This window comes from Centroberyx affinis, unplaced genomic scaffold (genome assembly GCF_046629955.1).
Source record: "Centroberyx affinis isolate AG114_WGS23_722 - 3 ecotype Tasmania unplaced genomic scaffold, CSIRO-AGI_Caff_v1 ptg001340l_1, whole genome shotgun sequence".
NCBI classification, from domain to species: domain Eukaryota; kingdom Metazoa; phylum Chordata; class Actinopteri; order Beryciformes; family Berycidae; genus Centroberyx; species Centroberyx affinis.
Genome location: NW_027279837.1, coordinates 687,562 through 700,052, shown reverse-complemented (window position 1 = coordinate 700,052; position 12,491 = coordinate 687,562).

Sequence of the window (12,491 nt, the reverse complement as noted above, 5' to 3'; positions counted from 1 at the left end):
TGGTGTCATGTACCAAAAACACTCTCAATCCATTTTCACACGTTCATTTTCCAGCATCTCTCTGAGCCTTGCCAAGAACAGACTGTTTCTGTTGCTGTGTCTTTAAGGCTCATTAATATTAACGACCCCTCTGTTCTGATCGGCTAACCGTTTCAAGAGTGAAACGTGAGACACCGCGGCCCGGCAGCTACAGGTAGGGAAAACTCTCCGGTAAATAAACAATGGAAATCGCTCAACTGCTTTGAAAAAAACAATTTGTGTTAGTCTATTATTTCTTACAAAAATGATAATGAGCAAACCTTTGTGACGCCACAAAGTTACAGAAGTCCAAACAGCTCGTTTAGAGGCTCGCTTTCCTAATATGGATTGTGTGGATTTAGTTGGGGACCATGTGTTTTGATACTTTCACCATGTTTAGATAGACCATCCAACTCCTTCATAATCAAAGAGGCAAGGGAAATCCTGTTTTCCCTTTACAAAATTTTACATCATTGCATATCACTTTTGCCACCTTGTAACTAACAGTTTTTGGTGATTTTCATGCTTTAACTTCAATTAAAGAATTACATGTTCATCTGTGGGTTGAGAAAATCCGCACCCTCAGGCTGATGAAACGCTTTCAAAACCCACAGAATAAGCTCAAAAATGCATGGTGGTAAAAAAAAAACAAAAAAAAACAAGGCAATATTTCTTAATTCTTGAAAAATTGACATTTTGGAGATTGGAGGGTTTCACCCGACAGTGGCAATATGTTATTCATTATGCATGTTCTATTGACTGGTCGGTTCCAATGTTTGGAGGTTGGATACCTCCCTTCCCTTATAGATCCATATGCATGGAAAAAAATAATCGAAGAATCTACAGCATCTTAGTATAACCCTTTTGTTCATATCGACACAGTAATTTGCAATCCTAATTCTATTGATTGCATTTAACATCAATTAACACTTTTTTTTATTTTTTTTTACAGTTTTACAGTCCTGTTCGCTTCGCATGCATACCATGCTTATGCCAGCATATCTGTTGTCTTTGTTTATTCATTAGTCTAGTATAGCACAGAGGTCACAACTCCTGCTTGATGAGGTTGTCCTTCTGCCCTCTCTACAGCTGATTTGACTAATCAACATCAATTAGAGCAGCTTAGGGCAGTCTTCAGGGACAGCCTACTAAACGCCCTCTTTAGCATATATCTGGATGACTACTCGCTCATATATACAACAGAGATAAAAACACTCTTCTGCTTTTCCTCTTCTCCCTCAAATCCAGCCATTACTGAATGTCATACGGACATGACCAGTCATACATTAACAATATCTGGGTTGTGTTATGATGGCATTTGTCTGAAGGAAACTGATGGCATTTGTCTGAAGGAAACTGATGTCATTTATCCTTGCAAGAATGACTTCTAGCCAAATATCTGTTGAAGAAAAGCATGCCTTCTAGTTTTCACACTTTCACTCTCTTGGATAAATTGCACCAGTAGTAAGCATTTGCATGGTTAGGCAGAGAAGGCCCATTTATCTTAATCAGGACTAATATCGCCATCAGGGAGATAGAGGGGCTGAGCTATCTATCACATTCCTCCTTGGTTTTCTTGGGGCAAAAAATTACTTTCGATCAATCTCCAGAAGCTGATAAGTCTACCACAGAGACCTGGAGCTTCATCACTTCAAAGGAAGGTTTTTTTGGGGGAGCTGCCAGGTCAAATTTCATCTGGTGGGAGCGATTAGCCATTAGAGGCCACACAGCCAACGCTGAATCAGAATGACCATTGATGGTAATGCTTCCCAAAACACCAAGATTGCTGTTTATTCTGAAGGTTATTCTCTTACTCTTACACTATTGATTCCAAATATGAAATGATAAGTCTAACCTTACTGAGACTTCTCACAGTGTCCGACGAATATATAACATATCGTCATATAATGATCCACAGAAGGTCCAAGATGCTGTTTTAATTAACTCAACTTTAGTATTTTCAGTATCAGTATTCTGCAAATAAGCTGTGCAGTGGAATGTCTTGAAGCCAATAAACCTACATTTTGGAGATACTCATGTTTCAGTTTCTATCATTATGTTTTCACTTGGCTGGTAACTTCATAGTACTTCTCCTCAACCAATTAATTTGAAATATATAGTGTCAGTTTAATCCCTCATTGTACTTTGATGCAATTTCAATTTAAGCTAAATGAAAATCACCCGTTTCTCTGAGTGACAATCTTTTTGAGTGCACCTAATAAAGCAACTGAAATCAATAAGGGGAATATTACTATGCTATCAAATGTTATTGCTGAGGCCAAGATAGATATCCTTTTTAAGGTCTCATAAATGTAGATTTTCCCAAAGGTGGTATGCAAACGAGCCGACGCATATCCCATCATCGGTGCAGGGAATGCAACTGAACGGATGGCATATGTCAACACAGCGATGCTCCACTGTCCAGGAAAAGTGGAGGAGTCGCTATGCGGGACAGCTGAGACCAAGACAGGAGATCAACTGTGCGCTTGACACAGCGGAGTGGCTCAGCAAACCCTGGCCACAGCATTCAGCTCTCTGGAGCCTCTCATCCCTCGTCACAATCAATCCACCGCAGACCAACCGTAATCCTATTTGTTCAAATAAATAATGAAATAGCTGCAGCCCCACACGGAGGCACACAGAGGGTGGTAATTGCTGCGTTTCAGGCTGGATCAGATGGGCTCTGTGGGAGGCTGGCTCGGCTCCACTGTGACCTTGTGTGTGTTTGTAATTTTCCACAAGCTTAGTGGATATGCAGCAAGCAGGGGCCCTCAGTGGGTGCACAGAAATCCCAGCACCTAGGGACTGTGCCAAGGCCATTGGAGTGAATGGCTTGGTGTGATGGAGCCTTGTACACTACTAGAAAAAAAAAAGAAAAAACTAAGGAGAGAAAGATGACATGACAGCCATTAGGCAGGCGCAGGGCTGTAGAGCCAGTGTTATGTGCTGTGCTCTGCTCTGATGCACTGTAATGTGTCTTGTTCAATTTGTTTGCATGGGATGCCTCAGTGCATTACAAGGACTTGTGAGGGAAAAAAAAGACAAGATTTCTAAAGCTCTATCCTCCAACTGAACTCGCACTTCACTCCTCGGATTAACCTATAATACCAGACCTTCTTTCCAAATGGGGTCTCACAATTAATGTTTATCCCGCTCGGCCGGGCCATGTTTGCCCTTATAATCCCATTAGCCTTGACAAAATATTCCATTATCTGGAATATTTTGGATGTCATCCTGTCCACTCAAGCTTTGGGTCACGCCCGGGTTTATCCCTGCAACAATCTGTGCTGTTCAGCATTGGCAGCAACATCCATTTCCAAGGTGAAATATCACACTGTGGTAAATTTTCCCCATTGGTCCTAATGGCTGGTCATTTCTTTAAGTTATGGCCTGTTGTTGACAGTAAGGTGTGATTACAGTGACTCTTATGGCCCATCTCTCTATATTGTTCAGACATTAAGCAGAGTCAGGGAAGGGTCAAGCCAAGAAATGCTACTAGAGAAAGAATGCAACTGATCTCTTCCCATAGCATCCTTCAATGAACAGTTCAATCTCTCTATTCATTACACTGTACAATGGAATGTCTCCATCCATATACTGTATGTGGCTCCGGTGAAATCGGCAACACATCTCTTGTGGAGCTTAACCTTGGGAACCAATATCATTTCCTGTCTAGCTTCTCTCCATTTACCCGCAGTAATGAACATGTCATGCCCTGTAAATTTGATATTGCCCAAATACTTGTGATTTCAAGGCTACATCATGAAGCATTTTACTTTTAAATGTGTTGGAACTGTAATAAATTGTTGTTTTTTTTAATCTGATGTCATCCAGATCTGTAACAGTGACATTGTTTTGACTGGATGGTCAAAATTGTGGCAATAACGGCAGTTGATGTCCAGTCGTCTCATAAGGAGGAGCGATATAGTCAAATGATTAACAAACATGACGTGTGGTTCCTTTTACATTATAATTAGTAATGGGGGAAATGCAAAGTGGAAAGAAGGCACAGAGAGTGATGAATGAAAGGTTGAGAGACTGTAATTAAATTGTTGGGCTGTCTGCCTTATTTCAATGTATGATAGACTAATTTATAGGCAATGGGAAGGCCAGTTCCAGAAAGAGGGCACCACTACCACTCCATTAGGTAACCTATTATTAGGCACTGGAACAGGGAGGTCCTCCATCATTAAAATGCTCTGAATCTGGTGTTAATATGAAGATGGAGTTTCATTATTGGGACAGAAAATTGTTGAAAATTGAAAAATGTGAATCCCTAGTGTCTCAATATGGTTTGGAGGAGTGACAGAATATTGGCAGAATAGGGTGACTCCATCTTTGACAAGCATTTAATAATGTGAAGTCACATAACCAGGTGTGAATTGAGGGTTTATTCTTAAGGTTAAAATCAAACAAGTGCCATTCATCAGAGTGAGACTTGTGCCAGTCTTGAACCCACGAGTCCTCTGCTTAGCAGCAGGATAGCAGGAACCAATCAAACAAATTTAAAAGGGCATATCTGAATTAGATGAAGGATAATATTTCTACCAGATGAGTGAGTTTAACCACACATCACAACAGCAACCCATGATGTAGGTCAATAGGTACTAGTGTCACCAGGTGTTAATCAGTCACACTAACCAGAGAGGGACTGTAAGCAGCGTGAGAGGAGAAAGTCTGGCTTGCTCTCAATTTTGGCTGAGATTCAGTTGGAATATCCAACAGTTGGTCCAATGTCATTCTTTCGTTATGGGCTTATTTTATTTCATTTTCGTCAAGTACATTTTTAGTTTGTTTATATTTTCTATCATTTTGGAAACATTAGGATTTGGAGTTGGGATTACAATGAGATTCACCTGCTGCAAAGATAATGGAAAGAGAAGGACTAGCCTTATATACCATTAATCGGTATGTTGTAAAACAATTAAATCTAGATTTGAGGTTTAAGTGTTTGTTTACCAGGCTTTGAATATTGCTTAAGGATTATGGCATCACTATCCTCTCTGAACAGTAGCCAGGTTGGGTGATTAAAAGATGAAATTTTGAAAAATTGATCACAATTTCAGGTCCTTTGTGTATAAATAGTGTAAGAGGGAACAAAACAAGTTTTTGTTTAAATTTGTACCACTTGCAAACAATATCTTTGAGGAAATAATTTCTAGGGATTGGCTGTTGTGATGTTTTAGCCGGAGGCACGTTATTGCAGAGAGAACATGTTATAGAGGAACAATTGTGTGTCATGGTTTTATTAGATTTCCAATTCCATCACTCAGGAGTGTTCAGTGCAATCTCGAGTTAAGAGGGAGACCTGGGTAAGAATACATCTGAAATGTTGGAGTGGTACCATTAAGGCCACTCTTTGAGCTGTTGACTAGAAAATCAATAAACAACGGCAGTTTTGGTTTGTCATGTTACAAAGTAGAATTGTTTCAACAATCTCAAGATCAGAGTCTTCCAATCCCTACAGGTCAAAACCTGTAATCTTTGATTCATCACTGCCTTTTACCTCCTATTCCTTGTCAAAGCCTGGCTTTCCACTATCATCAATCATTCATCGCTTTACCAATGTCTCTCTGGTATCCTAGGCCCCCAAGACCTCCACCAGAGATGCAGCCAAAATACTAAGAAAAGGTTCGATGCAAATCGATTGGACAGACAGAGACCAAATGTAACCTGTCACTTCAAAGAGTGGTGGTTGTACAACAATAATTATTCCTATACCTTTTATCTAAAATTGCTCTGCTGTGTAGGAAACAAAACTATGTTTCACCATAAAAGTTGTTTTGAACCAGCAACAAGTTCTGTTGCCGTGGAACAGTGGTGAAAGATTTCATTCAGTGTCATCATCCTGAGCCATTAGTGAAGCCATTTGATCAGTGCTAAAGCAGAGCGCGGTCATGGATGCTGGCCAAGCAGCACATCACAGTCAGTGAATGGAAGGGATGTTCAGACATGTGTACAACAAAGTGTCCAAGGCCACACTGTGGCTGCATGGGCTAGAAATTAGAAATGTGTGTGGTTTATTTAACCATCCATTGCTAGGAGAGGTTCACGGTTCAGTAACTGGCAATGACCTAAGGGATGCCAGGCCAGCTGAGTGTGCAGATCTGTGTGCACACTGCAAAGCAAGAGATAAGCATCCAGACCCTGGCTCTGTTGACAGCAAATGGTCAGAAAAGCAGAATGGATGGCCAAAAACGTTAAGTTTTAATGCTGTGTGTTCATTGTGCATCCAGTGGCTTGCATTTCCATTTGAACCCCTCTAGCTCTGTTAATGACAGTCTGAACATTATCTAATTCAAGCATTGCCATGCTCACTTCTGCATAAGTTGTAACTATTCCGTTCGATGGATTTGCATTTGTTGTGACCTAGGGTTTCTGCTCCAGAAGACATTTTGTTCTGTCATAAGCACACCCGCTGCTGCTTCACAGAAACTCTTCAGCAGACCGTTGTCAACTGTGCTGGAGTGCCCTCCGAGAGTCATGCTCATTTCAATATTTATTGAAATGTTATCAAAACCACTCAGAGCGACTCGTGGCAATCAATGCTGTTTAGGCTCTCTGCTGCAGAGGCAGGTCTCTCAGCTCTCCCTGCTATTGTTTGTCTTCATGCCATTCACCCTTATCCCTCTGAAGAGAAGATGGTGGAGTCACACCTCCATAATTCCTACCTCAGAGGAATGGTTTAGTTTAAATTGCATGCTGACTGAGTACAATGTGTATTAATTGACAGAGCATATCTTTTGCACATGAGAGAGAGCATCACTGGAACCTGGGTAAAGGGCAGGGAACACTGTGTTGCACAGAAGGCCGGCACTGCGGGGTCCCTTTTTATTTCCAGCAACGTAATCGTTTGCCAGTACCTCCCATTTCCCTTATGTTAGTTCGGACTAGCAGTTCACCTCAAGAAAATCCTCTGGCAAAATTAACACTCACTAAATCTACTTTAAAGCTTATAACCCATTGACAGATACTGGACTGGTGCATTGTTCCACCGAAAGCAATAAGAGCGATACTGCGGATGGTAAATGATAAATGAAACAGAGCAGTCCATTGGGTCACAGTGTTCATGGGACAGAAAAAACAGAGCACTCCCTTCCCCATGTTGCATTGTCGGCACTGAGATTGAGATAGAGAATGTCACACTGGGCCAAGTACAAAATGTTCTCAACGACCAACATGTCCTTGTGTCTCGTCGCACTTATATGGGGCAAGGAGAGAGAATGGATTTGCCTGTTGGGTTTAAGTGGTCTGAGAGGGAATGGATTAAAGAATCATGAGATAAACAACTGACAAAGTGTAACCCATAGTCTCCAGCGGTCGCGTCACGCCTGCAGCACGTCAGCAACATGTCAGCAGCACACGCAAGACTGCTATTTGTGTCCACATTGACTTGTTTTAGTTGCATTAGCTGCACTTTCAAAAGTGTAAAATCAAGCTCATAGCCTTGAAATATACAAGCACTGCAGGAATCAAATATATACATATACCAAATATATCAATACTAAAGTAAATGAATACTTAATTCAACTTGAAGGCAAAGTTTGGAACTATGGAATGAGAGAAAACTTTCTTCAGCATGGAAAAAAAAACAACAGTGCTCTCACATACTGTAACATTGCATAGCCTACCATTTATAAAAGTGATTATTTAATTTACTTAGGGAATCACTATTTCAATGATTTTTTTAATAGTTAGCTCATGAATGTCATTAAAAGTTAAAATTGATATAAAAATACAAACAGGAATGTTCACTCATTGGTCCGTGATGAATATGTATAATTGAAACCAAAATGAAAAGGAAAAAGAGCATTTTTCAGAAGGTGATCATGGAGAGATGGTGATGATCATTCTCAGCTAGAAAAATAAACCCAAATACAGTATGTAAATGGCTTCAAAAGCCTATGCAATGGGTTTTAAATGGTGTGTTTATGTGCATAGGCAGGGTGGCTGAGTTGCTTCTGGTGTAGACAGGGCTTAAGGGTTATGTCATGCAAATCTTATGCCATCAGTTAACAAATTAACTGAATACATAGTAGTGGGAACCATATACTTAAAGGAAAAATCCATCCTCTTTCACTCTCATATATAATTTACAATTTGTGATGGTCAATCCATTCCAGTTATTTTGTGATGAAGAGTTGTAATTTACTTTTTTGGTGAACCCACTTTCCCTAAACCTACCTCATCTACTTCTACTGCTGTTAGTGTTTTTTCCACCTTTTATCAGTGTGAACTTGTTGCTGTCAGTCAAAGGTGGCCGTATACCAACTAGATTGTGATTGGGCATCTATAATCACGGCTGCGCCCCTTACTAAAAATGTAATTATATCTTGTGGCTGCATTGCATTCTGGTCTATTGAGGCTACTGTCAGTGTATAGTAATTGGTCTCTCTGTCTCTTCTATGATGGATTTCTGGATGAAAAAAGGTGGCTAGGAAAGAAGCCTTTGCTCTTCTGAGGGACTGACACCAAATCCTGACATTCACTATGTTTTAGATATAAAAAAATTCTGCTGTCAACCTCAATTCTAGCTGCACTGGAAATATGTCAACATGACATCACTTTGTCAACGTTTGGCCAATTATCCACGGGAATAAGAAAAATACACCATGAAACAAGCCTTTCCTCTAAGCAGAGAGAGATATTTTTCAGTCAGTACAACAGGTGAAACACGATACTGAAAGAAAACTGAAAAAAAAAAAAAAAATCTCGGGCTCTGTCGTAAACAAGTTAGCCAAGTCCCCTAAATTGTGCATGTTGGAGCGTTCGCAGTACAGTCTAGCTGACTGCCTGTGGAGCGCTGGAGGCGTTCTCTGCCCACAATTACTACTGAACCATGTGCAGGAACGCTCCTTTTCAATGACAAGAGAAAGTCCTTCATATTGAGAGGACAAACAGTGGATCCATCTGGTTCTTCACCTCTGGACTCATCATCCTGCCCAAATAACAGATTTCTCTGGAGTTGAGCCAAACATAACTGTTGACCTATTATACCAGAGTCCTGTCTTGGCAATACATCGCCACAGGCTTTTTCATCTGTCCTTCACTTTTCATATAACCCTCATAACTATCGGAGATTTTATTCTGCGTGGTATATAATGCATTTACTGCAGAGGTCACACCTAGAAGTATATCAATGCATCCCACAGATTCACTTCAGCCAGACAGCTGATGTATGAACAAGCCGGGGATCTCACAGGACACTGAGCAGATGGCAAAACCACACAGTGTCAGCACTTTCCCCCCGGCAACCTGAGAGACTCACTATGGTCAAATGAAACACGAGACATAGCAGACACCTTCAAACTCTATTTATATTGCTTTTTCAGTCGCGCTCGTTCTTTTTGAGGAGAAAGTAAGAACAGGTTTACTAGCACTCTACAACAGTAAGACTCCCACCAACTCCTAAAGAAACAGACTCCCCAAAAAATGTCATAATAGTGAGTGAAGTAGGAAAATAATACAGGATGAATGTATAAGGTATTTACTGTTTGTTTTGTTAAAATCACTGCAATTCACCGGTTCCATTTCTCCTTCTTTTCATTACACTAAATGCACTTTTTTTTTTTAAAGTATAGTTACACCTAATAGCAGCCACTGAAAGAATGGAGCGCCTAGAAGAGCTGTAAACGATACAACCATAATGCATGAGAGATGGGGTTTCAATGCATGATATGTGGTTGGCCAAGTCAGTGGTGGAACAGCGTGGGGAGAAGGATTGTCCTCTCGCCAGCGTATCGATCGTCTCCCGCTCTAATCCCGTCCTGTCTCCAATATCCCAGAGAAAGGTGGCCAGCCGCTGTCGAGATCCATCACACATAGCAAATGTATCGTTGGAAGTGAAACAATTGTTTATTGTTTTTCAGCTTAACTCCCTTCCTGATGAAGTTCATTGATCTCTAAAGCAATCCATGGTCCCTGGCCTCAGATCGTTTGTTCTGCTGTGAAATGATTGGTTTGATCTCAAGGCCAGGCATCAGCTGTAATTATTGAGATGGGATTTCAACTGTCAGCATGATAAATGGCCATTTGACTTTATTTGTCTTGGCCTGCCATTGGTTTGCAATGCTACCTGTCACTGAGGTATTCTATTTCCTTTACTCAGCATCACACACAGAGAAACATATTGAATACCTCTTCCATCACTAGAACAGAAAATCTTTCAATAATAACATAGATAATTTTCTGTGCAAAATGCCCTAAGCAAGCAAAATTGTTTGGTTTGACAAGTCAAGTCGTTGTTGTTTTCCCTGGAAGGCTCATTTTTTGCAGCTGTCAAAAACTTAGTTTGCCTAACTTTGCTCCCCTGGTCTTCCACATTGCCTGAGATTGACTTTTTCCATTTTGTTACAAATCATTAAACGGGGTTGCAGCAAGAATTCACAAGGGGCTAGATGCTTGCAGGTGCAGATCTCTGGAGTTGTTTTTGTGCATCAATGAATACAGCTCCTGGCCCTGGATGACCTTAGCCCTTATCCCTGAGAGAGAATCAATTGTGTTTCTAGCCTGCCTGTGTTGGCTGCCAGAATAGAAACACGACAATAACGATAACAGTAAATACCATGAGCAAGGGTTATTCACACTTCTGATTAAACTTAATGTTAGTAAATATTTGTCTAAATGGATGGGACTGCAGTTGGCCCAGTGAATAGGCTATGTTAGTCAGTGTCTTTAAAAATGGAGCGAGGTTGTTGATAGAAATGTTTTCTTAACAGCCTTTCCACTGCTGTGCACAAAATGCCCTAGAATGCTCTCTCAAAGTAAGCTATCCATTAGCTGTTAAACAAGCTGTGGAACATTGTGTCTTTCTGAAAGTAGCAAAACACTTCAAAATACATGTTCTCCTCGACAAATCAGAAGTTGTGTCTAAAGCATTCATTTGGCAGTTTACTGGTGGTCGGTACCAAACAAAAATGCCACAGCAGAATCGAAAGTTGTCAAAACCATAATGGAACCGTACTCCTCAGAGCCTTTCATTCCTGCATGGCAGTGCTCTTTCCAGATCAATTATTCCCACTAAAATAAGTAAGAGGAGGCCATGAAATATTAAAGCAGAGGCTGAGCAGGGGTTGAAAGCTTCCCTAGCGCGGGGGTGTTGTATCTGTTTTATTTTTCATGATGATGGAGGGACTGTGGCGAGGAGGCGCTGCAGTCGCTTGGGGCCGTTTCTGTGGTAGCTAATTCAGTCAGCGGTCCAAATCAGCCGGAGAGGAGAGAACCAGACCTTCCAACCCACTACAAAGGCCTACTGTTACCCATTAACCAGAGGCCTACTGTTTGTCATTTCATTTTGGTGCGATTTCTATGCTGACTCACACTGAGTCCTCACACAAACAAAATGAGATGCGAGGCAGATATTTGTTTGCTTTTTGTGCCTCTCAGCATTGTTGGTGTTTTCCTCGCCTTTCATCTTCTTACTTTAGCTTAGCGCCATGAGGCAGCAGCACAATATCTGTATGACTAAATGGAGAAATTTGTTTGCCTGATTGAAATGCAAGTTATGCAGATCAAACTTCCACTGCAGTATTTCTTCTGAGCTAGAGAAATATAGAACACTTAGCTATGCTTATTTTGCATGTCAAAATTTTAAATGAATGCATACGTTTGACCTGCAGCACACTTTGTAGCTTCCAAGTACGTTTTGCACATTTTGCTTCAAGCTCATGCAGGCTGACATACTGTCCATGACACAGAGTTCAGCATGTTTATTACCATGTTTAAAACGTAGCATGAAAAAGTCATGAGCACCAGCCTATTCTCAGACTTGTTACCGTTTGACTGTACAAAGCCTTCTACAGGTCACTGTTTTCTCAGCTGCCATGTCGTGTGTATTTTATATCTTTTGCCACCCTCTCCCTCTCTGCACTCTGCATTATGGAACTGTGACGTGCACTATAGCTGTCAAAGAAGCAGATGCTGCCTATACTGAGCATGTATGCATGTCTAGGAAATGGGACATCTTATTGATGGAGCCTCAGAGCTTATTGTTATCTCTGTATGCAAGCCAAGCATCACTCTGCCCCAGATCAAACATTGTGTTTGTCGCTCTGAAATCGATGTTGGGGGTATGCGATTTTCATTCGTCAAACCTACAAAACACCTGGTTATTTCAAACGCTGTGGTTCACTGCACCCCAGGAAACGCTTTGATGAAATTCAACAATAATGCAAATTCACTCAACTGTCTTTATTACAAATATTACAAGTTTCACCGGTTTTGGCTGTGACCTTGGTTGAATCATGAGCTCAAGGTAAGGTGAGGCAGAACACATAAAACAAAAACTATAACAACCTGGTATTAAAATGTGTCTCATATCTGGATTGTGTCTATATATGACTAAACTGGATTATTTTTATACCTGACATTAAATAGTGTGCACAATGAAATCCAATTTCTCCTTTGTTTGCTGAACACAGACTGTCACACACATCGCTTAGGTACTCTGGTACATCCTAATGCCAGAGCTTCCT